We start from the raw sequence: 16970 nt of genomic DNA, 5'->3' as shown, positions 1-16970 counted from the left end.
ACTATGTACAAAGTACCCTTCTTAATGTACCTCCCTACACATCTTTCACTGATGTGTAACTGAAGTATACCATTTTTGTCAGAGTGCACTGTCACACAGCTTACTGGCCATATGTAGCTATTCTTTTTGTGAAATATACATGACTGTCTGATGGTGCAGAACAACAATAGATTTATATGTGTTTGCTAGGCTAATGATCACAAGACACTTTTTAAGCCTAGTCATGCATCCCAAATCTCTAACAAGTTCTGATACCCTTGATAAGTGTAACCAGGGGCTTGGGAGATGAACCATTTACAAGCAGGGGCCTGGGAGACAAACCATTTACAGGTTGCCTGTGTCTATAAGAAATACAGGTGCCAAACCAGGGATGAATTTTCTGTTCCCCCATCCAATTGTCCAAGTTGAATTTGAATTGGGTTATGGAATAACTCTGCTTCACCGGGTAGTCCCTGGGATGCATGTTGATCTCTCCAGCAGGTCCTAATTACATCACAGGCAAGGTTTAAGTCTTCAGAATGGGTAAATCTGGTGCTGTTCATTTTGTGGATTTGCAGGAGGTCCATCAGAGTGGGGTCTGACAATGGTATCCCTGGCATAGATCTCCCCTCAAAAGCTTGTTGGAGACAGAATACAGGGATAGGGCCTTGAGATGGTTTGCATAAGGCATTTTACTTATGCCTTGTATTCTTTTAGTGAGGAACTTCTGTGGATGTTCCAGTTTAATGGGTATGCCTGGTTAGGTACATACCAAAGGGGACATTGTACTCAATGATAGGTCTGATGAATGTGGAATACAGTGGAGCAATGACTTCCTTGGACCTAGATGTCATACCTTTGTTTATAAGGTGCTCAACATTTATTTTTTTATTTATTTTATTTTACATTTGTTGACTGGGATAGTCCAACTGGATACATGTCCATTTTCAGCAGAGGCCCGGGGAGAAAAGCTCCACATAACAACATAACAGAAGTGAATAGTACAAACACACTTTATATAGATTGACAGAGAAAGCAATTTATAACAAACAATTTATCTGTAATATAGCTCATTTACATTCATGTGTTAAAAAGCATTCTTAGATAGATATATACACTTAGTTGTCCTACAAAGAGTGTAGAGATGGTGCTAATCAGGAGTAGAGCAGGGACATAGCCAGTGGGATTTAAAATATTTTTTGAGAGTTGTCTTGAATAGGGGTAGTGAGACTTCTTGGGTAATTTGGGGAGGAAGTAAATTCCATATTTTGCCAACAGAGTTGGCAAACAGAGCATTGCCTGCCAAGTTATTGGATTTGATTGTTAGTACCTGTAGTCTATTTGATGAGCGTAGAGGCCTGTGGGTGTAATGGGGACAGATAATGTTCTTAAGTGCAGATGGGTTATCTGGTAGTTGAGGACTTTGTGTGCTATAACGAGCTGGTTGAACTGCAGTAGGGTAGGCATTTTAAGCCACCAAAAAGTATTTAGATTATGACCTTGGTGTGTCCTATATGCCATACCGGTAGCAAACTTAGCAATGTGGTTGTAGCAGCAGGATAGATTATTTAGGTTGGTTTTGTTCAGGTTTGTGAATAGGGGGAGGCATAAAGAAGGGTAAAAAGTAGATGGGATCTGGCAATGGCAGTTCTAGCAAGGGGTGTAAGGAAAGGTTTGTTTTTATAGAGGGAGCCAAGTTTTTTATTAATGGTTTTGATGGTCTGATTGATATGAATATCACATTTGAGGTTATTATCTATGATAACTTCTAGGAGCTTGGTATGGACTTCAGGAGACATAACGGTCCCATTTTTAGAGTTTATGGTAAAGAATGGCTGGGAGGACCTATGGGTGGGGGAGAAAAGAAGCAGCTTAGTTTTGTTAGGATTTAAGAGCAGTAGTTGATTAGTGAGCCAGTTTTCGACAGAGTTGGTTTAGTGTCTTTAGTTCAGACAGAGTAGAGGCTGAGCAGATCAAGGTGGAGTCATTTGCATATTGAATGCAGTTGGCATTTGGGATGACAGTGTGGAGATCATTAATAAATATGGAGAAGAGTAGGGGGCCTAATATAGATCCTTGGGGGACTCCTACGGTGACGGGCAGCTGGGTTGTTAGCTTGTTTTGCCATAGGACTGCCTGTTTTCTATCAGAGAGCTAGGATTGAAGCCAAAGTAGGGAGTGGGAATCTAAGGAGATGACCTTCAGGGTGCACTGAGTAGTAGTTGATGGTTAACCATATTGAAGGCCTTGGATAGATCTGGAAAGAGTGCTGAGGAGAGTTTGTGATTATTATGATTATGGTTAATGATATTGGAGAATGATAGGAGAGCTGTGGTAGTGCTGTTGGATGGCCTGAAACTGTGTTGGGAGTCAGCCAACAATCTGTTCTGAATTAGGTGTGGCATAAGTTGTTTATGTACACATTTTTCCATGATTTTTGCAAGTGGTGACAGTATGGCTATTGGTTGGAAGTTTGACAGTTCTTTGGAAGTACCTCCTTTATAGAGAGGTATTATATGGGATATTTTCCAGATTGAGGGGATGGTATCTTCAGAAATAGTTCTGTTGATCAATATTGAGACAGGGTGAGCTATGGTGTCACTGGCTTTTTGCAAGTTCTCTGTAGGGACGAGGTCAGTGACTAGGGTGGTAGGTTTAAGTTCTTAATTAGGGTTCAGATTAGGGGAGTTGGAACAGGTTGAAAACTGAAACATGGTTGAGTACTGGAGTTGACAGTACTTAGGTTAGAGCAGGTGGGGAGTGAGTTGATTAGCTAGAGACTGGATAGTTTCTGTGAAGAAGTTACTGAAGGTTTTGGCAATGTCCTCTGGAGATTTGAGATTGGCACCTGAAGGAGGAGGGGTGGGGGTTTTGCCAGGGTGAAGAAGGTTGTTTATACCAGCCCTGAACTTTTGGGGGTTGTTGTGGCGTTTTTATTTTGCAATGGCAGTGGTAGTTTTTTTTAATCTAAGATAATATATTTTTTTGTATCATTTCTTAACTGGTGATATCTGAGTTGAACAAGTGGGGTTTTAGTAGCATACCAAGTGGTCCATGCTTTATTTCTGCTCAAGATTTTAGATTTCATATCTTTTGACAACCACAGTGCAGTATTTGTTTTGGTTCTAATAATTTGGGTAGGGGCATGGGAATATAGGATGGCAAGGAATTTGGTATTGATATAGTCCACTGCTTCTTCCAGTGGTAGCTGTTTTAGGAGTGTCCAGTTGCAAGCTTTGAGTTAATTTTGAAACTTTTCAAGGTTAGAGTTCTTGATGTTTCTAATTGTTTTATAGGTGGGTTAGCCGGGGTTGTCAACCCTGAGCTTAATAATATAGGTAAGACGGTGGTCACTTAGATCATCAGGCAGGGTCCCTGACTTAAATTGTAGGGGATTGCCATTGATAAGAATCCAGTCTAGGGTGGTTTCTTTGCTGTGGGGTTTACTGATCTTGGTGGGGGGAGGAAATCATCTGTGTAAACCCATCTAGGTTATATGGGAGGTAGGAGATTCTGAGGAACACGCATTCCAATCAATGTTAATGTCTCCTAAAACAATGGTTTCCTGGGGGTAGTTACTGGATAACCAGTGCAGGACATTTTCTAGGGTGTCTGTATTCTTACCTGGGGGAATGTAAACACAGACACTATACCTACATTTGTTTTTTATTTAATTGTAATTTGGTAATAAGTATTTATGCATTGTTAATCTGGGGTGGCTGTTTGATGTCTGTGGTAGCAGTTAGGGTAGACTTGTAGAGCACAACTACCCCACCACCCTTCCTCAAGGTCTGGCCTAATCTAAGTATATTATAACTTGGTGGTGTTAACTCGGTGTCTTTGGTTGAAGGTTTTAACCAGGTTTCTGTAAGGCATAGTATGTCTGGGGTATTTACTGCTAAGAGGGAGTGCAGCTTATGAACCTTATTATTTAAGCTTTGGAAGTTAAGATGGCAGGTCAGGAATGAGTTAGGAGGCCTATTTGACAGGGCGTTGTTGGATTGCATGGTAGTATGGCAGCTGAGGTCAGGAAGTGAGGATGGGCCAGGGTTTGTGTGCATATCTCCATCCTTCATGAGGTTGTTTTTTTAGGCTGACTATGAGTTTCAGCAATTTATTTATAAGTTTTTAATAGTAACTGGATTTTGGGTTAATATAATTAGACCTATTGTGTTTTTAGTAGTATTTAGGGGTTATAGAGTTAGATGAGGGGGATATTAAAGTAGCTGATATTGGGTAAAGCTCAGGGAGGGTCGAAGTTTGGAATTCTGGGTGGTGAAATCCTAGGTAGTACTGACTTTCATAGGTGGTAAGGTAATATGAGACAAGGAGCAGTGGTAGAAGAGGAAGAGATAGGAATAGTTTGGGAGCTGCCATTATGACTAGCTGAGTGATTTTTTGGGGGGGTTGTGTTTAAACAGAAAAATATTAAGAAGGTTTGGAGTTTACTTCAGGCTGTGGGCAGTACTATGGATTAATAAGTGTGCCCTGATTGGTTAGAAAAGAGGGGGTGTGGTTTATGTAGTATACATTTAGCACCACTAGGGGTGGGTGGGATTTGTGGGCAGGGTGGGGTGCAGAGTGAGCCCGAGCGGAGCGAGGGTCAGCTGAGTGGGGCTAAGCTGGATAGCAAGAATCCCTATAGTCAGCACATGTAAAAGTAAGCGTTTTACTGACTATAGACTGATGGTTACACAGCTCAATGAATTTAACAATTCCATTGGATGTAAAGAACACATACTTTATCACTAGCCAGCTATTGCACTAGTGACTGTACTTTTAGACAATTTTTAGTGGGATTTATTAGTAATATAGGTTTTCAAGGCTTTCTTTAGTTATGTTAGGAACCTGGGTGGTAATTCCCAGATATGCTCAGAATTAGTCCAAAATGACAAAAAATACACTGAACCCACAGACATTGCCAACATCCTAGCTGACAGGTTCAGCGCAAACTTCTCTTCCCCCTCCCCACCAAAAGGGCAAATATCTATCCCAGCAGAGTGCTGCCCCCCCTGACATCTCAGATGCTCAGGTAAGAGCCGCCCTCTCCAAAGCAAAAAACACAGCATCAATGGGACCAGACAGTGTCCCGGGCTGCGTCCTACATGAACTCCAAGAAGAGCTAAACCCAAACATCAAACTACTGTTCAATCTCAGCCTTACTACAGGATATGTGCCCAAAGAGTGGCGTACAGCAACAGTGGTCCCTCTCCATAAAGGTGGTGCCTCAACGGATCCTGGAAACTATCGCCCCATAAGCCTGACTAGCTTGGTCTGCAAAGCTATGGAAAGGATCATCATGTACCTCATAAATAAAGATATTGGGGACCTACAGACACTGGATCCTACCCAGTTCAGCTTTGTTAAGGGCAGATCCTGCCTCTTAAACCTGGTTGATTTCTTTGAAACAGTCACCAAGGCCATTGACGAGGGAAGGTGGTCCACACAGCCTACCTGGACCTGCAAAAGCCTTGATACAATACCCCACTTGGGCATTATAGATAAGCTCACCAGCTTAAATATAAACCCCTATGTCACTAGATGGATTGCAAACTGGCTCAAGGACAGAACCCACATGGTTAGAATTGCTGGAGCCATGTCAGACTCCAAATCAGTTACAAGTGGTGTCCCACAAGGCTCAGTCCTGGGACCTCTCTTGTTCGGTATATATTTCTCGGAGGTACAGGCCAACACGGAAGGACTGTAGCTGACCAAGTTAGCAGATGACTGCAAACTGGGCGCCATAATCGACTCTCCAGCCGACACAAGCATCCTCCAAAGGGCCTCATAGAAACAGACAACTGGTGCCAGAGCCATGGCCTCAAGCTAAATGCCAAAAAATGTATAGTCATCCCCTTTGGCAAAAACAAAGTGCCCACAAATTACCACATAGGTGGTAATCCATTAAGTACAGAAGAAGTAATTAGGGACCTGGGGACCCAAGTTGATAACAATCTCTCATTTGACAACCATGTGGCCAAAGTGGTTAGAAAAACATTTTATATAGCCCACCTAATCATGAAGGGATTCACATCTAGATCAGGGGAGGTCATCGTGCCTCTTTACTCATCCCTCATCAGGCCCATAATTGAGTACAATGCCCTTTTGGGATGTACCTTACCAGACACCTGCAGCAACTGGAAAGACCCCAAAAGTACCTCACCAAGAGGATCAAAGGGCTCAAACAGATGCCATATGCTGCCCGGTTAAAGAAACTCCAGCTCTACTCAGTGGCATACCGCCTGTTCAGAGGCAATCTGTGCCTGACATATAAAGCCATGTCCATCCCGGAATTAATGGACATGCTGCACCTCAGAAAATCCAAATCCCATTGAGCTACGTGCTCGAGAGACTTGAACCTCAGCACTGAAATAAATAGGACATGCTGGAGGGACAGATTCATAACCCAGAGGCTCCCTTCACTCTGGAATAAAATCCCAGTCCAGGTTAGGCAGAGTCCCTCATTGACTCTCTTCAAGAGGAATCTTGATGAGTGGATGGGAGATCGTAGGTTTACCCCGGGTATCACTTCTGTGTCACTGTTAGACAGAGGCACAGTATACTAACCTCGAAAAAGGGCATAGCAAAATAAATTTAAAATGGGTGGCGAAAGCCAAACACATTCTGGCTAGGCTTATAAATGCCCTAGGGCAGATAACCTAGTATGAACCTATGAACCTATGAACCTATAATATGGGGGTAGCTTATATGAGCTCAGGAGACTGTTGACCAGTTCTAGAACCCAGTGCGGTTAAGCACACAGAGCACAATTAAAATAAGATAGGTGATAGTAACCTTATGCAGTAATTAGCAATAGCGAAGGAGGGTGTTATAGCCTTCAGAGGTTAGTTGCTTGTGGGAAGTGGTCTTTTTAATGTTGCGAGCCTTTCAATGGAGGCAGTAAGGGTAGTAAACCTAAAAAGGGGATATGGTTATTAGATCGGTGCTACCTTTGCTGCAGGCAGTGTGTCATGGGAGTACATTCCAGTCATTTAAATATGCAAATAATCCCACTAGAATCTGATCCCTTAAAAATAGTTCAAACAGTTAACATCTGATCCCTTGCAAACAGTCCAAACAGTTGACATGTGAGCATTTTATTAAGTTTAAACAGTAAATATATCAGTGCTGATGGTCAAAGGCTAGATTATTGTCTATGTGTGTCCATAAATACTGGGTCAACTCTAAGGGGTGTGTTGTCAATATGCTAGTTACCAGGGATGGATGATTTCCTAATGGATACTGTTATGCATTTCTTGTTGGTTTTAGTCCATGGTTCTAACACCAATTGTTTGTCTGTGTCAGCACTTCCTGGAAAACATTCACTTCCTGGACAAAAAAACAAAAAAACAAAAAAAATCCTATCCCTCTACTCATTTCTCACCTTTCTAGATCTAGTAAAGTCTGGTTTTCAGAGTTTGCTGAATTCTGGGTTGTTTTGTAAGTTCTAACCCTTTCATCTTTCTGCTTAAAAACCCATGTTTATGTGGTTTTTACACTTATATTACCTCAACAAGAGCCTGCCTGGGTGTCCTGCAGAGTCCTACAGCAGCAGAGAGAGAGAAGGAGAATTTGAATGGATTAAGTACCTCTGTTTTGCTTTTTATTGCTTGTTTTTGCTAGCTGCATTGTTCCAACCTCTTTTTTATTAACTTTGCTACTTATCTGTACTGTTTTTGAAACCAAATACTGTTTGCAACTTTAAAGTACCATTTTTTAAGTGTTTTTCATCTGTTTAACTAAAACGGGCTACACACTCAGGAGCAATAGCCTATTTTTCTGTGTTAAAAGTGTTTTTACTGCTGAATTTGCTTAAACTTTGAAAAAAAAACTCCTATCCCTCTATTCATTTTCCACCTTTCTAGATCTAGTAAAGTCCCGTTTTCAGAGTTTGCTGAATTATGGGCTGTTTTGTAAGTTCCTGTGTTGCCCATACCCTTCTAAGATAGAGGAAAGCTTCTCTGTTCATTAGTGAGAATGGTGAACTTTAGAACAGCCTATGTGTCAATGGAGGAGTGGTTTCAGCTCAGAAACTGTACTTTTATTGGCCATTTTGGCATTAGGCATCACGCAGCACTGCTTAGCTGGGATTAAACTATTCCCGGCACCTCTAAACTCTGCTCTTCAGTTATTCCCTCAGAACTAGCCAGTTTTCTTAATTTTAGCACTTGAACCTGCTTTTCCATGCTCAACACTGGTTCAGATCTGTAGTAATCACTAAATAAGCTAGAAATTGCTGAAGCACTCAACCTTTTTCATTTCCTAGTGGTTAACAGTTTTTGTACTTATCTTTCTCAAATTATGTATAGTACTTACTTCCCTCACTTGTCTAGAGGAAAATAATGATACCCAGGCACATCCAAGGGACAGCTCCTGGTGTTCTCTCCTGTCTCTCTGATTAATCTGGGCATCTTGGTGCAATGTAGCAATTGCCTCATGTACAGTGGCAACCCTCTCTTCCTACCACTCAAAACTAAAACCTGTGAGAGGTACATTTATCTTGCCAAACTGGAGGCAAAGCTCTCTCAACCCAAGACTGAACTTCTTAGTCAAGAAGAGAAGGTGAACACTTGCACCACACCACACTCATCACATACTTCCACTATATCTACACCACCAAAACCCACACATAAATACACAAAAACATTTTCGGAGGCTCTCAGTAAGAATCTCCCCAAGCAATAGAGACCTCCAAAGCAGAAACACAAGCAACCTCCACCTGTCTACACAACCCAAAAGACACATAACACACAGACCTAGTGTCCACTCAACCACAGCCCATAAGGCAAAACAACATGCCTAACGCATTAGTCATAAGTGACTCTATAGTCAGGCACACTGATGTTCCACTCAACAGAATAGACAAGGAGAAGGTTACTTTTATCTGCCTGTTGGGTTCCAGGATCCGACACATAACCCAAGCATTCAGGTCACTCCACAACAAGTACAAATATGACTCAGTCATCGTCCATGTTGGGATGAATGACCTGAGATGTACCTCCCTGGACTACATGAAAAGAGACACGGAGGAGCTCTCCAATCTTGTAATCCAGGCAGGTATGACCCTAGCCCTGAGTAGCATCCTACCTTCGCCCAGAATGATACCGCATTACAAGGAGTAAATGATTGACTTCATCAATTGGCTAAGCTTCTGGTGTCATTCCAAGGGGATCCAGTATCTGTCTGCCTGGGATAGCATGGCCGACAGACCACGATACTTTGCCAGAGATGGACTGCACCTGTCACCCCTGGGATTCTGGATACTGATCAAGGCTCTTGCCACCCCTATAGTGCCTTTTTTTAGGCAAGGTTAAAATGACAAACCCACCACCGTAACAAATATAGGCAAGAAACAACTGAGGGTAATGCTATTCAATGCTAGAAGTCTAAACCTCAAAATGCACTCACTCGAGGCACTTCTTAAAATGGAGAACATCAATATCTGTGCAGTGATTGAAACCTGGTTCAAAGCTCCAGAGAGCACTCCTGCATTACCAGGATATAACTCATACCATATCTTTTGGCCATCTAACCAGGACCACAGCACCAAGGATGGAGGTGTGTCCATATTCATTAAGGATATCCACACCTCCAGGCTAGTTGCCCAACATAATGCATCCGAAATTATCCAAGTGCAACTAACTCTGGGCAAAACTGCAATCCATATTGTAGCTTGCTACAGATCCCCCACCATGCCCCAGGATTCCCAGTTCTCTTTTCTCAATATACTAGACAATATTAAGGTTCAACCAAACACCCTAATAATGGGTGGTTTCAACTACCTCACCATTAACTGTGAAAACTACTCATGCACCAACTCCTTTGCTCAATGCTTTCTATAATTCATAAACTCCAATGCCCTGGATCAACTTATCCACACCTCCACCAGGGGCAAAAATATCCCAGACCTAGTCATTACCAACATGAATGACCGGTGTTTCACACCTGAAGTCAACTCCTCGTTGGTCAGATCTAACAATAAGCTAATCACCATAGATATCCACATCCCACCCCCACCCCTCAGTAAGGAAATCACTGTAAACATTTCTCCAAAGCCAACTTCATGCTTCTTAAGACAGAAGTGGCAAACTTCACGACACCCATGCTGATGGACAATACAGTTATGACTGCCGAATCTTATACAAATGTACTCTGTATGCACTTACATGAGTGCATGGATCGTGCTACCCTAGCAGAATTAAAGACACTATCCTTCAAAAATAGGAAGCCAATCTGGTGGTCCCCTGCTATAAACAAACTCTACAACAGAAGGAAGAAACTGTTGTAAAAAAGAGTTAAGTCCCATGAGTGGAGGCGCTCCCTAGTCAGCATCAGTAAGAAGCTGCGATCCCTCATAAAATCCTGCAAAGCCAGCTATGAAAACAAGATTGCCACTGACTCTAAGAATAACCTCAAAACATTCTCTAGCTATGTCAAGAATCTCAGTGGCAACACCCAAATATGCTCTGAGTTACAGCACAATAGCACAGAAATTATGGAACCAACTGATATTGCCAACATCCTGGCTGATAGGTTCAGTGCCAACTTTACCCCCCCCCACCCCCTAAAGGGCACATATCCATACCAGACGAATGCAGTGCCCCTGAAATCACAGCTGAGGAGGTAAAAACTGCGCTCTTCAAAGCCAAGAACACAGCATCCATGGGACCGGACAACATCCCAGGCTGCATTCTACATGAACTTCAGAACAAACTGGCCCCCCCCACCTAAACACCATGTTCAATCACAGCCTCACATCAGGCTTTGTACCCACTGAATGGCACACATCAACAGTTATACCACTCCACAAAGGGGGACCCATCACAGACCCCAGGAACTATCGCCCTATTAGCCTGACGAGCCTGGTTTGCAAGGCCATGGAACGTATCATCATGAAACTCATAAACAAAGACATTGGTAACCTCCAAACTCTGGACCCCACCCAGTTCGAGTTTGTGAAAGGCAGATCATGTCTTCTGACCCAGATTGACTTCTTTGAGACAGTCACCAAAGTCGTTGATGAGTGTAAAACAGTTCACACAACCTAGCTTGACCTCGTCAAGGCTTTTGACATCATCCCCCATTCCGGAATCATAGATAAACTCACTGAACTGGGTATAAATCCATATGTCACAAGATGGGTTGCCAACTGGCTCACTGACAGAACCCACACTGTAAAAGTTGAAAACTCCAAATCTGACTTCAAACCTGTGACAAGTGGAGTACCACAGGGTTCAGTCTTGGGTCCTCTCCTGTTTGGTATCTACTTTTCTGAAGTTCAGGCTAACACACAGGACCTCTGGCTGATGAAGTTGGCAGATGACTTCAAATTAGGTGCCATAGTCGAGTCCCCAAATGATGTGGACATTCGCAAGAAGGGCCTCATTGAGACTGATGCCTGGTGCCAGAGCCACAGCCTCAAGTTCAATGCCAAAAAGTGCATTGTCATCCCCTTTGTTAAAAACTCTGTACCCATGAAGTACCACATAAGCGGCAGTCCACTTAATGCCGATGGTGTGATAAGAGACCTTGGGACTCAGGTGAACAGTAGTCTCTCCTTTGATAATCACATTGCCATGGTAGTCAGAAATCCTTGTGCATGGCACATCTCATCATGAAAGGGTTCGTATCCAGGAAAAAAGAGGTAATTGCTCCCCTCTACCTGGCTCTCATTAGACCCATTATAGAGTACAACTGCCCTTTTGGAATGTACCTCACAAGACATATGCAACAGCTGGAAAGGCAACAAAAATACCTCACAAAGAGGATTACAGGACTCAAACAGATGCCCTACGCTGACCGTCTCAAAAAACTCCAGCTTTACTCCATAGCATATTGCCTACTCCGAGGTGATTTCTGCCTAACATACAAAACTATGTCAAAACCAGAGCTGTTGGACATGCTACACCTAAAAAAATCCCAATCCCTCTGAGCTACACACTCCAGGGACCTAAACCTTGTCCCCACAATAAACAGAACATGCTGGAGGGATAGATTCCTGTCCCTGAGACTTCTCATACTCTGGAACAAGCTACCTAGCTATGTCAAGCAGAGTTCCTCATTAGCACTCTTCAAGAAAAATCTTGATGAGTGGATGGGAAATAGGAACTTCACCCCGGAGATCACTTCTGTGGTTCTGCTCAACAGGGGCACAGGAAAATAACCTTCTTGTGCGGTGAAAGCCAGAGAACCTTGTTGGCTAGGATTACATAGGCCCTTGGACCGATAGCCTAGTACCTACATATGAAGCTATGAACCTATTTGTGTCAGTGTGGGATTCAGTGACAACTCATAATTTGGAATAATCTGCAAATGTAGTCAGCCAGGGACCATTGACACTGGCCTTGACTTCAGAGAAGTAAGTTCCAAAATAGAGTTGTCCAAGGATAGATCTTTGAGAGACTCCACTTGTGACTGACCTCTTTGTAGAGGTGGACTCCCAAATTCTAACTTTGTGGGTCCTGTCTGTGAGGCAGTTGGCTATCCACTGGGTAAAATACAGGTTTGTACCTAACCTCTTGAGTTTGTCAACAATGCCCAAGTGGGGTATTGTGTCAAATGCCTTGGCCAGGTGAAGGTAGGCATTATGAACCATTTTGCCCTCATCCATCACTTTGTTGACTTTCTTAAAGAAGTTCACAGGCTGAGTAGGCATGTCCTGCCCTTGACAAAACCAAACTGGGTTGGGTCCAGTGTCTGGAGGTTTACTATATGACAATTGATCATTTCCATGATAATTCTTTCCATGGCTTTACATATAAGTCTAGTGAGACTTATGGGTCTGTAGTTTCCAGAGTCTGTAGATGAGCCACTTTTGTGCAGAGGAATGACTGCTACTGTTCTCCATTCATGAGGCACGAAGCCTGTTTGGAGGTTACAGATAAATAGCAATTCCAGAAGACCTAATAGGTCATGTTTCATGCTATTTAGACAGCATCTTGGGATATCGTCTGGGTCCATTGATGCAGTGTTCTTGGCCTCAGAGAGTTGTTACACCAGATGTATGTGTGCTACCTGTTCAGCATATGCACACAGTACATACACAGGTGCTTGACAACATTAATGGCATGTATATCATTCATGACAGTGTGGATTTTGCCATAGATATATGCCATGCACACAAGGCAAATAGCCTGTATTGACCATACTGTCACATACAGGTACAGCAGCGCCCCTCCAAACACCTCCTGCAGACATTACAGTATCAGGACAGTGTGTGGGGTTGCCCTCATAGAGTGTGGATGTATCATAATAGCTGTCATATGTGTGTGTGCAGGCTCATCTCTTATCACTCCATATCACATATGTTACATCAGAGACATGAGATTAGTGGTGGTATTATTCTGATATTATCCATGATTGTGGCTGGCTCTTGTAATGTTTGCCATTATTCTTTACTTGTGGCCAACTTGCTGGAGACCTCTGCTGAGAGTACACTCACATTCAGTTATATCATTTTGCACAGCTTCCCAATATGCACTCTACCGCAATTGTATGTCTGATCCCTAATAGATGTCTTCTGCCGTATTCAATTAAAGATGCTCATCTCACACAGACATCCTCCCTATTGTTATGTCACCTTGTGTGGCAGTCACAGACAACACATTTTCACTGTACAGTCCATATTGTATCATATAGACATGTGCTCAGTGTTACTGCTACAACCGTCTTCCATTGACATGCCGTCTTCTGCTGTACATGCAGGAGTTTCACCTGTACTCTTTTCCTGTGTTCATTCCTACAATTCACCTGTATGTCCCTATTCAATACACACACTTAATCTGGGTGATCATTTTACATGGCAGTTCCACGCCCTGTTACAAAATATTAACACAGCTTCAGTACAGAATGTCAGGAATGGGATATAACAATACCCTGGAATGTTGGTACACTGTCCTGTACTGTGTTTGGACCATATACCTCACATTCATACCTCTCAACTGTCCAGATATTCCCAGGATGTCCAGATGTTTTCCTTAACAAATATGTGGGTTTCTGCCATATCACTGGGATTATCTCTGGATTGATGTGACTCAATATTACATACATTTGAGTCCTGATCATTCCTTTCAACTGTACAGATTTTTGCAGAATGTCCATGTTAAAAGAATATGTATTAATGTATATGTTTAGTGCTTATTAGAAGCTAAAAGGGTTAACACATTTCATTCTATTTTATGTACAGCTCAACTCTGTATGAAATTATAAGATACTTTTCAAACTGCAGTATGCTTTCTGAAATTGCAAGTTGCTCCCTAAACTAGTATTTGCTAGCACAGCAAAATTCATGTTTATGCCTTTTGGAAATGTACTGGGAAGCAGGTGATTATCTGCTAGGTCAGGAAAATGAATGAATAGTGAATGAATAGAACAATACTGTTTTATATAATGTGATTGAATATGAACAATCAGCCCTGTTTGTGTTATGAGAACATGCACAGCTGCGGAAAAGAAGAGATACATCAGAAAAAAGACTGCTTGAAGAAATGAACTGTAATCTGTACTTGCTTTGTGCTCGAATTAGCCATAGTACCTTGAATGGTAACATTGCATAGTAAAAGTTGTATTTGACTGGTGGTCGTCAAGGCCACGTTGTTTTTCTTAGGAAGTTTTTTTGTAAACTTGATATGCCAGCAGAAACTCATGGACAAACAGCTGCTGAGAAATAATATTGAAAGAACTTGTGATTTATTACGTCAGCTTAGTAGGCAATACCTTGTAAGAAATGTATAAAAGTAGTTTCACTTCCTGATTCTAGTTAGACAAACTCTGTAATAGCATGTTTTTGTTTCCTTGCTGCAAGATTAAAGTGCCTTAACCTGAACGTGCCGTGTGTTGATCATTTTGAAGTTATTTTTCCTTTGACAGTCCAGATTTTTGCCTCATATTTTTGGTCCATTTTTCATAAAAATTGTGGTTCCCTGGCAAATTAGTGGCAAATCATTAAAGACTGAAGTTAGAAATAATGACAGACATTTGAGTTTCAAACTTCATACCATTCAGAAAATTTATGCTAATTCCAAACTTGTTATCCTACCAATGTTTGTAAGAGCAATACTTAAAAATTATCCCTATTTTTGGGGCTTTGTCCCACTTTTATTTATGGCTTTGTCCAGATTTCTTGCTTTTAAAGTTGAGAGGTATGGTCCTGATATGTGCAGAATGGCTAGTTTTTGTCTCATATTTCTGACTTTTCCTCATAACATTTTTTCTGGCAAATCATTGGCATGTCATTCCAGGTTTATATCACAACATCGAATTACCAAAATATCAAAGCAAACAACATCAAACACATAACATCAAACGCCAATAACCTCGAAAGCTCAAAATTACGAAATCGGAAACCCCGGACTCACATAGTTGGCCCTTGCAAAGTTACACACCCTGACGTCACTAACAAATGTTTAATGTGAATAACGTTTGATATGAACCACTGTTTTATAGCAGGATGAGCATTAACGAGCTACTACCATACAAAAAGTCATACACATAGTAGCAAATGTTCTCATTAAATTGCATAGTAGCATTAATATATCCTGTAAATATGAATTATAAATGTAAGGCGAACTGTTACATGTGAATATATTACCTCCACTGTGGTGCGATCTCGGAGTTGGTATATTTATGTAGGAGGGGGCGTGGGGGCGAAGCCCCCACATAAGAAATAGTTTGTAGCTTGTTTGTGTTTTTCCTGTCGAGCGCAGTAGAGTACTTCATGTATATGTTTGTAGGGTACTTGCATTAGGTGTCTGGGTTGTGTTTTGACAGTTAAGGAGGTATGTTTTGTTTGTTACGGTTATGTTTCAGATTGCACGGCTGAGCAGACGGCCAAGTGTTGCTTTACATAGATTTCGTTTTCGAAATTTTTCTTACCATTCGATGTTTTGTGTTCGATGTTGTTTGCTTCGATATTTTGGTCGTTTGATGTTGTGATATAAGCCCTGTCATTACAGGGTGCCATAAGAAACTGATGACTGATATTTGAATTTCAAACTTCATGTTCTTCAAAAAGTTCATGCTGATGTAATACCTATATATTCTATCAACTTCCTAAGTTTGTCAAGGCAATATTAAAAATATGTCCCTATTTCTGGTTCTTTAGCCCCCCATTATTATATATTTGTCCACATTTGTCACTCTAATAGGTGGTGAGCGTTACATTCTAACACATTCCTATGTGACATCTATGCCAAATATGTCCCTGTTACTGGTTATTTGTCCTCTCATTAGGATGGCATTTGCGCAGATGTGTTGCACTAAAAGAATGAGAATTATTTGTAAAACCCTGTTGTGATATTGCACACAAATCCGGGCTGACTAGGTTTCACTATGTGCAAAGCCCTGGTGATCATTGTCGCATTCCGTGCATGTCTGCTCACTGTAGATGCTCTCCTTTACACAGAATTGCTATTTGTGTTCACTTATATGGTTTCATGGCCAGCAACACTGTTGTGAGCAGTGAAATTTAGCTTAGGTGCACCACAGCTCATATGCATTGCACACTGCCACTCACCACGCACTATTGTGCAAACATGTAAACTTCATGTAGGCTCTGAGCTTAGCCTACATGGAGTTTATTGAATCCTGCAGTCAGCCTTTTGCCCATATTTAAAATGCTTAACATCTTTACCAGTAATGCCTTTCCTTACCAGTAATCAACTGTTCACCCCTACACAACATGGTTTCTGTCCTGGCCACAGTATAATAACTGCTCTTCTCTTTTACCTAGACATAGTAAACCATGCCCGTGACTCTGGAGAAATTGTATGCACAGTCCTTCTTGATCTTTCCAAGGCATTTGACACTGTCTCCCATTCCTACCTCCTGAACCACCTTTCTAACCTTAATCTCTCTCAAAATGCCCTAACCTGGTTCAATAGCTATCTCTCTGACAGATCTCAGGCAGTGAAGTGGCAAACTGGCACTTCAGCCTTCCTTCCCACCCCAACCGGGGTACTCCAAGGATCCATACTTGGTCCAGTGCTCTTTAA

The sequence above is a fragment of the Protopterus annectens genome, chromosome 3.part0 (assembly GCF_019279795.1).
Source record: "Protopterus annectens isolate FY-2018-M chromosome 3.part0, PAN1.0, whole genome shotgun sequence".
Lineage (NCBI taxonomy): Eukaryota > Metazoa > Chordata > Ceratodontiformes > Protopteridae > Protopterus > Protopterus annectens.
The sequence above is the reverse complement of the archived record's forward strand: the minus strand, read 5'-3'. Positions refer to the sequence as shown.